Source organism: Macrobrachium nipponense, chromosome 37 (assembly GCF_015104395.2).
Source record: "Macrobrachium nipponense isolate FS-2020 chromosome 37, ASM1510439v2, whole genome shotgun sequence".
Classification (NCBI taxonomy): domain Eukaryota; kingdom Metazoa; phylum Arthropoda; class Malacostraca; order Decapoda; family Palaemonidae; genus Macrobrachium; species Macrobrachium nipponense.
The window spans coordinates 15534793-15547268 of NC_061097.1; positions in this window are offsets into that span (position 1 = coordinate 15534793).

A 12476-nucleotide genomic window follows, 5' to 3' on the forward strand; every position below is an offset into this window, starting at 1 on the left:
GACCTTTGTACACTCTCTATTTGTGCAATATCCTTTTGATAGTGTGGGTACCATATCATATTGCAATATTCAAGTGGACTACGAACATATGTTTTATAAAGCATAATCATGTGTTCAGCTTTTCTTGTTTTGAAAGTGCCGTAACAACATTCCCATTTTTGCTTTACATTTTGCCAACAGAGTTGTATTTGGACCATTGTATAACATGTTCCTATTCATCATCACACCAAGGTCTTTAACTGCTTCCTTATTTGTGATTGTCTCATTATTAGGTCCCTTATATGCATATAGCTTTCTTTCTCTGTCTCCATAATTTATTGATTCAAATTTATCAGAGTTAAATACCATCCTATTTACCTCTGCCCAATCATATACTTTGTTAAGGTCCTCTTTTGTAGAGCGTTCCTATCTTCATCACAAGTTAATTTCTCTACTTATTCTTGTGTCATCTGCGAAACTACTCACTACCTACCGAATCCTTAACATTATTGTCTATGTCTTTCAATCATAATAACACAAACAGTATTGCAGCTAACACCGTACCTTGCGGCACACCGGATATTACCTTGGCTTCATCCGATTTCTCGTCGTTTGCAATAACTATCTGTTTTCTGTGTGGTAAAAATTCTTTTTACCATCTTCCACTACCTTATCCCACGATATTGTGTTTTTCTAATTTTCTTCGCTAATATATTATGGTCTACTTTATCAAAAGCTTTTGCAAAGTCTAAATAAACCACATCCGTTTCATTTCCGCTTTTCATATTTTTGAATATGTTCTCACGGTGGACTAACAGTTGGGTTTGTGTACTTTTTCCGGGTACGAAACCATGTTTGTCCTTTATTAAACAAATTATTTTTATTAAATGTTTCATAATATTTTTCTTCATTACCCTTTCATACACTTCATAATATGTGATGTTTAGACTCACAGGCCTATAATTACTTGCCTCTAGTCTTGATCCACTTTTGAAAGTAGGGGTAATATATGCTAATTTGTGCTCATCATAAATCTTGCCTGTATCTACACTTTGTCTTAATAATATTGCAAGTGGCTTTGCGATAGAATGAACTACTTTCTTTAACAAAATAGCAGGAATTCCATCAGGCCCTGCAGCAGCTCCATTTTTAATTTCATTAATAGCCTGCACAATATCAGCTTCATTACTATCTATGTCAGCTAAATATTCACTATTTTCATCCCTTACTTCTATATCATTATCTTCATTATCATATTCTAGGGGTGAATTCTCTATATCGTTCTGCCAGTATGTTGCAAATTTCCTTTTTTTTTTTTTCATTCGTTAATCTCCCTTCAATTCTTAGAGGCCTATTTCTATTCTTCTTTTATTCATCTTCTTCGCATATGAGTATAATAGTTTGGGATTTGCTTGATATTTAATAGGGTTTTTTCTTCCAAGTCCCGTTTTTCATTTTCTTTTGATTGTATAACTTCTTTTGTTTCTGCATTTTCTATCTTACTTTTTAGTTCTATAACTTTCCATGCATTTTTTTTTTTTTTTTTGCTAGACCTTTTTTCCACTTTCTGATTTTCTGGAACAAGATCCTTCTGTCTCTTGGTATGCATGACTGATGTTTACTTTTCTTCTTCGGTATATATTTATCCACTATTTTCTCTAATATTTTATATAATATCTCCGTATTTACCTTTATGTCATCACTTACGAAAATATTATCCCAATCTTTGTTTAATTCTTCATTTATTTCTGACCATTTTATATTTTTACTGTAGAAGTTGTATTTTCCATATCCTTCCCACTTTTTCATTTCTTGCTTATCTCTGTTTTCACTTGCTTTGGAATGGACTGTTAATTCTATGACATTATGGTCTGAAATACTCGCATTATAAACTATTATTTCTTTCAACACATAATTCATCTCGTTCACAAATACTAGGTCTAAAGTATTTTCCTTTCTTGTTGGCAGGTGATTTATTTGTTGAATGTTGTATTCTAGTAGCATATCTAATAGCTTTTCGAATTGCCTCTTATCTTCTGCACTACTATTACTCTCTTTTTTATATGTATAAGTACATCCACAATCTCCTATTCGTTCTTTCCAGTCTAACTAAAGGAAAGTTGAAGTCCCTCCAGATAGGAGAATATTCCAGTCCTTGTGATTTCTACATATATCATCCAATTTTTCTATTATTAAGTCAAACTCTCTAGTATTAGGAGGTCTATATATTACTATGTCATTAATTTTTCAGTTTCAAATTCTACCGCTATTAGTTCACATTCTGAGTTACTATATTTCTCATATATTTTTCCTTGTTTTTTGTCTTTCCCATATATTGCGGTTCCCCCTTGATTCCTATTTTTTCTATCTGATCTATAAGTTTTTTGAAACCCTTTTATTTGATCATCATTCCCGTCTCTTGGGAATACCAGTTTCCACTTATATTCATTATATCTATTTTCTTTTCAATTTGGGTAGTTCTTCTAAGTACTCTATTTTTCTTTTTGAGTTACTCGTAACTAAACCCTGGGCATTCATCACTATGATGGTTTGCGTGTTTTCTGCTTCATTTAATATTGGTAATAATAAGGATTTTTTCCCATGTCTCTTTCCTGTCTGGTATGTTGTTCTTTTTTCATTTCCAGAAATCTGACATTAAAAAATCCAACTTTTCCATAATATTTGTTCTTCCTTCATCATAATTATTCATTTTGTGTCTGAATCTGCAATTTTCTCCATATCTGCATATCCCCTTGCATAATAAAAACAGTTATTATCTCTTGAGTAGAATCTTGGAGCTGATGCATTGAAATTTTTTGCTGGCACCTCTGCATATCTCGTTGATGGCTTGCTTTTTTCTTTTACCTGATATTCTTCATTCGTCTCTTTATTTGTTTTCTTTCTTATTTTGGATTTTATTGCTTGATTGGTTATTTATTTGATTATTTTTCATGGCTACAGGGTGCATATATTTACATTTTTTTGTCGAACTTACATCCTTTTCCTTCTTTTAGGTTTTTGCATATTTTTGGATGTAGATCTCTGCAATCATCCTCATATCCATCTAAGTATGCACATTTACCATATATTTCATAGTTGTGACATACCTTAGGATGTTTGTAGTAACATTTTTCTCCATATCTGCAATTCCCTCTTTTCCAAAAAGGTTGCAGACTTTGTCTTTTTTGTATATTTTTTCCCCTCTTTCCCGTCATTGTGTAGATCTGGGTAGAGCCTCTTCGGCATTTTCTTTTGTGCTGTCATATCGTAATTTATTTCTTCGTAGGTATGCTGCTTTATAGCCTCATATGTAGTATCAATGAGTATCTCTGCATCCATACTTTTATCTTGTTCTTTTTTTTTTCCTTATCTTTTTCTGTCATTTCAGTTTTGTTTACTTCTCTTACGTTTCCTCTTCTTCTTCTTCTTCTTCTTCTTCTTTCTCTTCTTCTTCTTCTTCTTTCTTCATCCTCAACTATTTGTACATTTCAATCTTGATTTAATAACATTGTCTATCCATGGTAGACATGTTTGAGCAAAAAATTCTTGTGTCTTTTCTCATATCTTGCATTACCTCAGCAAACTGTGGATGGGTCGGAATGTTGCATGCAGCACATTTTCTGATTAGGTTTTGTGGATTAACTATGCTATACCACACCTTACACAGAGAGAGAGAGAGAGAGAGAGAGAGAGAGAGATACATGTGGGACTAATTTTATTAGTAGTTCATTTATTTTAAGGTCCTTCATAAACATTTTACAAATATACAGGTCCAAATGGTACATTCCCGGACTAAGATTTAGGTGGTTTTAATTAGTGATTTGTATAATTGCTGATTCCAGTAAATTTCTGGAAACAATCATTAGATCTAGCAATTACAGAGGTATCGCTCCAATTAATACAATGAGATTTTTCTCTCAGATGGATAAACAGTGCGTTTGAAGTCTGTTGAATACATATGCTGCTTAATACGTACACATAAATTTTTACTTGACTACGACCAACGTAAAACTATGTGCAATCCTTACAAGGAATTTTGTAAATGTTGTTATTAGTTATGGACTGTTCTTAAATTAATACTTTAATGGTATTGTTATAGGAGAACACTCCATTAACATTAAACGATTTAAATATTGATTTTATGGTTTCAAATCCACGAAAGTAAGGTAAGCTAAGTACATTTTTATTTTTAGGCATTTCTTTTTCATTAATAGCAACACTATAAAACTTTTTGTGAGCTTTTTGATAACAAATCAATTAAATGAGGTGGGTTAGTCAGAGATCGTTCCTATCTTTTTTTATGTATTCTATTTCTTGGTCAAAGATATGTGGACTTTGTGATTTACAAAAAGCACGTAGGAACATAGAAGAAAAAATTAAAATTTTAATATTAAGATGGTAGCCAGAATAAAAATGTATATATGTTAAATTATTTGTGGGTTTTCTATAAATACTGAATTTACATTGGAAAGATTCTCTATGTATTAATACATCTAGGAAAGGGATGACAGTTAATTTCAATTTCAACAGTGAATTTTATGGATGGCACTAAATTATTCAATTTCGACAATAAATCATTGCATCGATACCAACAGGTAAGACTACTAAGAAGTCATCTACATATCTGTACCATTTTAAGGGGAAAGGTGTGATATTCGGGAGGTGTTGTCTTTCAAAAAATTCCACATAAATCTGCAATCACAAACACAGAACTTAAGGAAATTATGTGGCTAACGGACATAGGCAATTCATGCAGTACAAGTTCATTCCTTAAATATTCTAGCACAGAGTCAATAGGGACTATTGTAGACAAGGAACATACATCAAAACTGACAAAGATATCGCTAGGGTTTAGTACAATGTTATTTAATTTTTCCACAAGATCAACAGAATTCCGGATGTGTGAATTAGATACAGTTCCTAGTAGTTATATATTTGATTGCAGATTTATTTTTAATGGAGAATATTATCAACAAATATTTGGTATGGCCATGGGTAACCCTTTATCACCTCTCCTTTCAAACTTATACGTATGTGGAATTTTTTGAAAGACAACGCCTCCCGAATTTCACACTTGTCCCCTTAAAATGGTACAGATATGTAGATGACATCTTAGTAGTCTTACCTGTTCGGTATCGAGGCAAATGATTTATTGTCTAAATTGAATAATTTAGTGCCATCCATAATATTCACTGTTGAAATTGAAAATAACGATGTCATCCCTTTCGTAGATGAATTAATACATAGAGAATCTTTCCAATGTAAATTCAGTATTTATAGAAAACCCACAAATAATTTAACATATGTACATTTTTTATTATGGTCACCATCTTAATATTAAAATTTCAATTTTTTCTTCTATGTTCCTACGTGCTTTGCGTATCACGAATCCACAATATCTTGACCAAGAAATAGAATATATAAAAAAAGATAGGAAACGATCTCTGCTACCCACCTCATTTAATTTATTTATGTTATCAAAAAGCTCACAAAAAGTTTTATAGTGTTGCTATTAATGAAAAAGAAAGGCCTAAAAATGTACTTAGCTTACCTTACTTTCGTGGATTTGAAACCATAAAATCAATATTTAAATAATTTAATGTTAATGGAGTCATCTCTTATAACAATACCATTAAAGAATGCTAATTAAGAACAGTCCCATAACTAATAACATCATTTACAAAATTCCTTGTAAGGATTGCACAGTTTTACGTTGGTCAGTCAAGTAAAAATTTGTGTATGTATTAATCAGCATATGTACTCAGAACAGCCCAGACTTCAAATGCACAGTTTATCCATCTGAGAGAAAAACCTCATTGTATTAATTGGGGCGATGCCTCTGTAATTGCTAGATCTAATGATTATGTTTCAAGAAATTTACTGGAATCAGCAAATATACAAATCACTAATAAAAACAACCTAAATCTTAGTCCGGGAATGTACCATTTGGACCCGTATATTTGTAAAATGTTTATGAAGGACCTTAAAATAAATGAACTAACAATTTTTTTTTCTCGTCTTTTCATTAATAATTTTTATGGGAACATTTTTGTAAATTTCATGATGATAAGTTGTATATGCCTCCTTTTTTTTCAAAATGTATTGTTTTTCTGGGTGAGATGTCTGTTGACCATGGGTGTACCCTCCAAGGTGTGGCTGCCATCAGGCGTTACCTCGTTTCTGTAGAGTGAAATCGACCTTATTGCTAATCTTGAAGTGTCAGTTTGGATATTAAGCCTACCTTGACAATGTTTTTCCTTTGTAAGAACAGTTGGGCCTGAGTAAAGGGTCGAACTAGACTGAATGTGCTTGGCTATCTCGCTTTTCATTTATTGACGCCGTATCATTAAAAGGAATTATATGAAAAATTCAATTAAAAAGCTATAAATATGTTTATATAAAATCTGTCAGAATTACAGACAACCCAAAAACACATGAAATACCTATCCCGCCTACAAACCTATTTCAAATTAATTGTAAACATAAGTACAAGCAACACAGGCACCCCGCATACTTCCAAATTATACAGAGTTCTGTGAAATAAATAGATATTAAAACTACTAAAACTTTATATATGGTAATAAATATTATATCAATTAAAGGTAAACTTTATGTACATAAAAACTTAACGAAGTAAAAGTCTTGAAAGCAACTGATATACACTGACACATACTAACACACACAAACTCAAACATCATGACCACACTAACCTAAATTTTTCAAGAAGACCTGCTTCTTGAAGGTAACTAAAAAGGCTATCCTCATTAAAATCTCTTCCTATAATGGCGTCCAGTTCAAGATCCATTCTTCCAACTATGTTAAAATGACAGTTCCTTGCTGACATTAAGCTTGGACATTCTACTATTAGATGCTTTACTGTGAGGGAAAAGACAATCCTCACAAAATGGTTCAGGGTCATTGTTCATTAAAAAACCATGAGTAATCCGTGTGAGGCCGATCCATAACCTACATAATGCAGTCTCTTTCTGACGGTCTTTTAACATATAAAGCCAGGGGTTGATTACATCAGTAAGTTCTCTCATTTTATTATTGCTCTCTATTGCCCAATAAAATTGCCAAACGGATTCTACCGTCTTTTTAATTTCAGGAATGTAGTCTGAGCAAGGAATTGCTATACTTCTTGGATTTTTTGAGGCACCTGACTTAGCCAGTTCATCAGCTCGTTCATTTCCAACAATGCCAACATGTGAAGGAACCCAGCAGAAGTTAACTGCTTATGTTTTTGTTTTAATAAAAACAGCCACTCCATTATTTCCAGTACTACAGGGTGTACTGGATTAAAAGATGTCAAAGCTTTCTGGACACTCTTGGGATCACTAAAAATAGTAAAATTATCTCCTTCTAAAGTTACAATTTTCTTTAATGCTGTTAAAATGCTAAAATGTTCAGCAGTAAAAATAAAAGCACAACTTGGTTGTGCACCACAAACACTACTGTCTGGGTATACCACTCCAAACCCAACGCCCTGCACTGGATTTGGAGCCATTGGTAGAATTGCTTCGAGTTATCATGGTTTTCAGCATGGCAAAGGAATTTCTGTTTAAGAATATCATCTGAACAACCTGCCTTGCAACCAGAAAACCATTAACAATATTTAACACAGGCCAACTTCCAAAAGGGAATCTTGAAAATTTTGCTGGAATTACTTTTCCTTTTATTACATTGAGCTCCTCTAAGGCACATTTTACCCTGTATCCAAAAGGCTTTAGATATGAAGCATATTTTTCATAAATACAAAAATTGCTTTTAAAAACAGTATTGTAGGCTAAGGAATCAGGAGTTCGTTGTATGCGGTACCAATATTTCAACAGGGCGAATTTTCTTATCAAATCTAGGAGCAGTTCACCTGCATCCACTAATAAACTAGATTTTGGGGACGATCTAAAGGCTCCTGTTGAAATTCTAATTCCCCCATGGTGAACTGCATTCAAAGTATCTAATCTTCTTGTAGTTGCTGATGAGTAGATTTTTTCTGACCCATATGACCAATTTTGAACCAACCATTTTTCTTTATAAACATGTAAGAAGGTTGCTTTCTATCAGGTCCCCCAATTTGTATGACCCAAGACTTTTAAAACATCTAAGGCCTTCATGCATTTGACTTTGAGGCTCCTGAGATGAGCTTCCCATGTCAACCTGCTATCAAAGATGAGGCCTAAAAACTTTGTTTCCTGTACACATGCGAGTCTCTGCCCATTTAAAAACAGATCTGGGACTGGATGAACCCCTCTGATACGGCAGAGGAAATTTTAAAACCATGCTCAGCTGCCCAACTGTTAACTTTATTTATTACCAACTGAAGTTTTCGCTTTGCAACAGACATTTTAGATGCAGCACACGAAATAGATAAATCATCAACGAACATTGTTGACATTACATCTTCTGGAATTTTTGAGGCTATCCCATTTTTTATGGCTATGGCAAACAGAGTGACACTTAACACACTTCCCTGTGGTACTCCTTCCTCTTGTTCTTTCAAATTAGACAGAGTACTACCTACTCTGACTTTAAAATAACGGTTGAAAAAAAAAAAAACTAATAAAAAGTGGTAAGACTCTCCACGCAGAGACCAATTTCATGCAAGACTTTCATGATTCCATGCCTCCAGGAAGTATCATAAGCCTTTTCTAGGTCAAAGAAAATCACACATAATGCTGCTTGGAAGCAAATGCCTGACAAATTGCTTTCTCCAAACGTATCATTCATCTGTGCAAGAGTGCATACGGCGAAAGCCACACTGAGACGATGATATAATATCTTTGATTTTAAAAACCATACCAACCTAAAATTTACCATTTTTTCCATAAGTTTACAAAAACAGGATGTTAAAGCTATTGGTCTATAGCTTGTAGGGACAGATGAATCTTTCCCAGGCTTGACAAAGAGTAAAACTGTCGCTATTTCCCAAACACTAGGGTAATCCTCTCCTTAAAAATTCTAATAATACTTAAAATGAAAAATTTAGTTTCCTTTGAAGTATTCTTGATCATCTCATATAAAATTTCATCAGGTCCAGGTGCAGTGTTTTTACTGTTACTAAGAGCGAATAAAAATTCCTCCATGGTAAAAGGCATATTATATGATTCAGATTTAAAAAGAGGTAAAATCAAGTGTTCCAGACTGCTAACACTCTCTCCCTGTAGAATGGAGAATTTTCATCCCTGCTTGATATCATTGCAAAATGCTCAGCAAAAACATTGCTTACAGCTTTGAGTCTGTTATAAAGTCACCGTTGACTTTTAAAACAGGGAGGGGACAAAGGATTGAACTTTCCTGCTATTTTCTTAACTGTCCAGATCTTGGTCATAGGGGTTTTCCAAGTAATTGTTGACATAAAAAGTACCCATGATTCTCGTCACGCATGTTTTATTTGCCATCTCAATTTGGCTCGAGCCTTTTTAAAGGAGATCAAGTAGCATTCACAGCGATGTCTTCTGTACCTAGTAAAAGCTGCTCTCATGCTTTATGTCTTATTTTGCATTGAACATTCCACCATAGAACAGGCTTCCGATGCAATTTTCCACTGGTTTTTGGGATTGCCTTTTCGGCTGCAAACATAAAAATCATTGTTAAGTAGAACACTGGTTCTCCTATTGTTGGCATATCTTTTGCATCTAGTTCAATGTAACTAAGTTCCTGGAAAAGGAGCCAATTTGCTTTATTGGTACACCACCTATGCATTCTGTATACTGGCTCTATTTCTCAGTTCTGATGACAATTGGAAAATGATCACTACCATATAGATCATCCAACACCTCCCAGTTGAAGTCAATGAATGTATCAGAACTGGTGATAGATAAGTCAATGCATGAAAATGTACCAGTTTGAATGTGAAAATAGGTGGGTTTTTCAGTATTCAAAAGGGTCATATCTGAATTTTCTATTGATGATAAGATAAGGTTTCCTCTTTGATTTGTTAAAATGTCACCCCAAAGTTCATGTCGACCATTAAAGTCTACCAATATAAGAAATGGTCGAGGTAGCTGTTCATTCAAGAGTGTTAACTGTCGTTCAAGTATTGGGTTATTAGGATGGAGATACAATGAACAAATTGTGTAAGTCTTTTTTTAAGTGAATTTTGACAGCTACAGCTTGTAATTGAGTTTGCAACTGTATTTTTGAGTGAGCAATATCTCGTCTTCCAAGAAGAGCACTTCCACCCGAATTTCCCTGTATAGGGAATTGGGAGTGGAATGAAAAAAAAAACTCTTTGGGAGTAAGCATTTTGTTGTTGCTTAGCTTAGTCTCTTGTAGTGCTAAGCATAATGGATTATGAGGATTAATCAAACATAATAGCTCTTCATATTTGGTGAAAAGTCCCTGGCAGTTCCATTGTAATATAGCAGAGAAACTACCTATTTTCTAGAGGATGATCCCCTGTCCAAGATCGTTTTGTTGTGTTTTTACTTTGTAGATGACATCCGAGTTTTGTGACAGACTTCTGATACAGTTCCAGATGTCGAAGGAGTACTTAAAGGGTCATTTGAAGGTACTAAGTGATCACTTATGATGGTATTTGAAACAGCAGTAGCTTTAGTAGTATCTTCGACCCTTTTATCTGGTTCATCATTTTCAGCTAGTCTGGTTTCATTTTCTAAACCATGCTGAACTGAGTTTAACATTTTGTTTGCCGTATGGTTTTCTACATTTGTTGCTGCTGTGTCGTATGATAATTCAGATGTTATATGAGGGTCAGCTGAACCATAAGATGATGAAGGTTAACTTATTTTTTTTTTACTCATTAACTTTTTCTGGGGTTGTATCCCCTTTTCTCAAGGTGCTTGACTTTAGATTCAGGCATTGTACAGACTCTTCACTTAAGGTCCTCTTGTGACAATTGTCCCAGCATCCATTTTTTCTTCTTTATCTTCATTGGACTTTTTCAGATTCAATTTCTTTTGTCTTTCCCCATTTTCCTATACTGCATCTACAAATAACTTCTGGGTGTTGAATTTCTGCAGTCTTTTTGTTTTCTTGCCTCTTTAAGGTAATGCGCTCTTGAGTCTTGATACAAAGTGCTTCTTTTTCAATTTATATACTTGATACATGATTTATGTGCTGCATTATGTTCTCCCCCACAATTAGGGCAGCATAGAGGAAGCTCACAATTCCCATGTTCTTTTCTTCCACAGTTAAAGCATATAGCTGGTTCATTTCTTCTTTTTTCCTGAATGTTGTAATTTGATGGCCAAACATTTGGCAATGGAAACATCTTCTGGGAGCGGGAATATACTGTAACTGACAAGTGAAGCCATGCAGCTTTTCGGAAATTAGGGAGTCTCAAACAATCAAAGGTGAGTATCAAAGTAGGTGTTGGATGTAATATTCCCAATAATCTTTTCTTGACTCGTCTCACATCAACCACCTTTTGATCAGCAAATTCTTTTGGAGAGTATCCTCAGAATAATGTAGGAGTTCAGTACTATACACTACTCCTTTCGACTGATTCATTGTTTTGTGAGGATGCATTTTGCTGTGCTTCCCTCTACAGCACTAATAGACAGGAATTTTCTACTTTCATCTGGTGATGAAACTTCTACAAGTAAGCTTCCTTCACCTTGAGAGGCTATCTTTGGTTCTCTGCCAATGCATTTCACAATATCTCTATGGACATCAAATATATTCAGTTCTTTTTTTTTTTATGTTTTGGATGGATGGATTATGAAAATTTAGGGAACAAGCCCAAGCACTGGGACCTATAATGGTCATTCAGCGCCGTAATGGAATGAAATAAATAACCTGATAATTAATGAAATGTAATTGAACGTGATGATAATCTGATTGTGAATGAAACTTAAAACCTTATTTCATTAAAAAGAAATAAATAAATAAATAAAATAAAAATAATAATTTTTTTCTATATTAAAATACAATTAAAAGTATAACTGCATACACTTGTCTGTATTAGTGAAAGGTAAAAATTGAATATTATTAAAATAAGTCAAATTTTATAGTAAAATTCAATCTCTTTTAGAACTTTACAAGATTATTGACATCAACATCATCTCCTAAAATATAAGAAAGTTGTTTCCCTGAAAGACGAATTCTGCGGGCTGCACCATACACTGGGCAACAAACCAGAAACATGCTCAACTGTCAATAGGCAGCTACAGCGAGCACAGACTGGAGCCTCACTTCATTTAAGTATAAAGCGTGTGTCAATCGGGAATGGCCAATACGAAGTCTCGTTAAAACAATCTCGGTCCTCCTGTCTCTATGAAACGAAGACTGCCAAAAATTCAAATTAGGTCGGATTGCTTTCAGCTTCTTGTTTCTGGCAAGGAGGTTTGAGGACCATCGCTCCTGCCATTGTGGCGGATATAGCTTCGAATAGGAGACTTCATATTCATGGATATCCAGTGATCTTTTATTACAAATCTTTTTGCTGCTCTATCAGCGTTTTCATTACCTTTGATCCCTACATGGGCAGGAACCCAGCAGAACGAAACAGCTTTATGTTTGCAAGAAATTCGAAA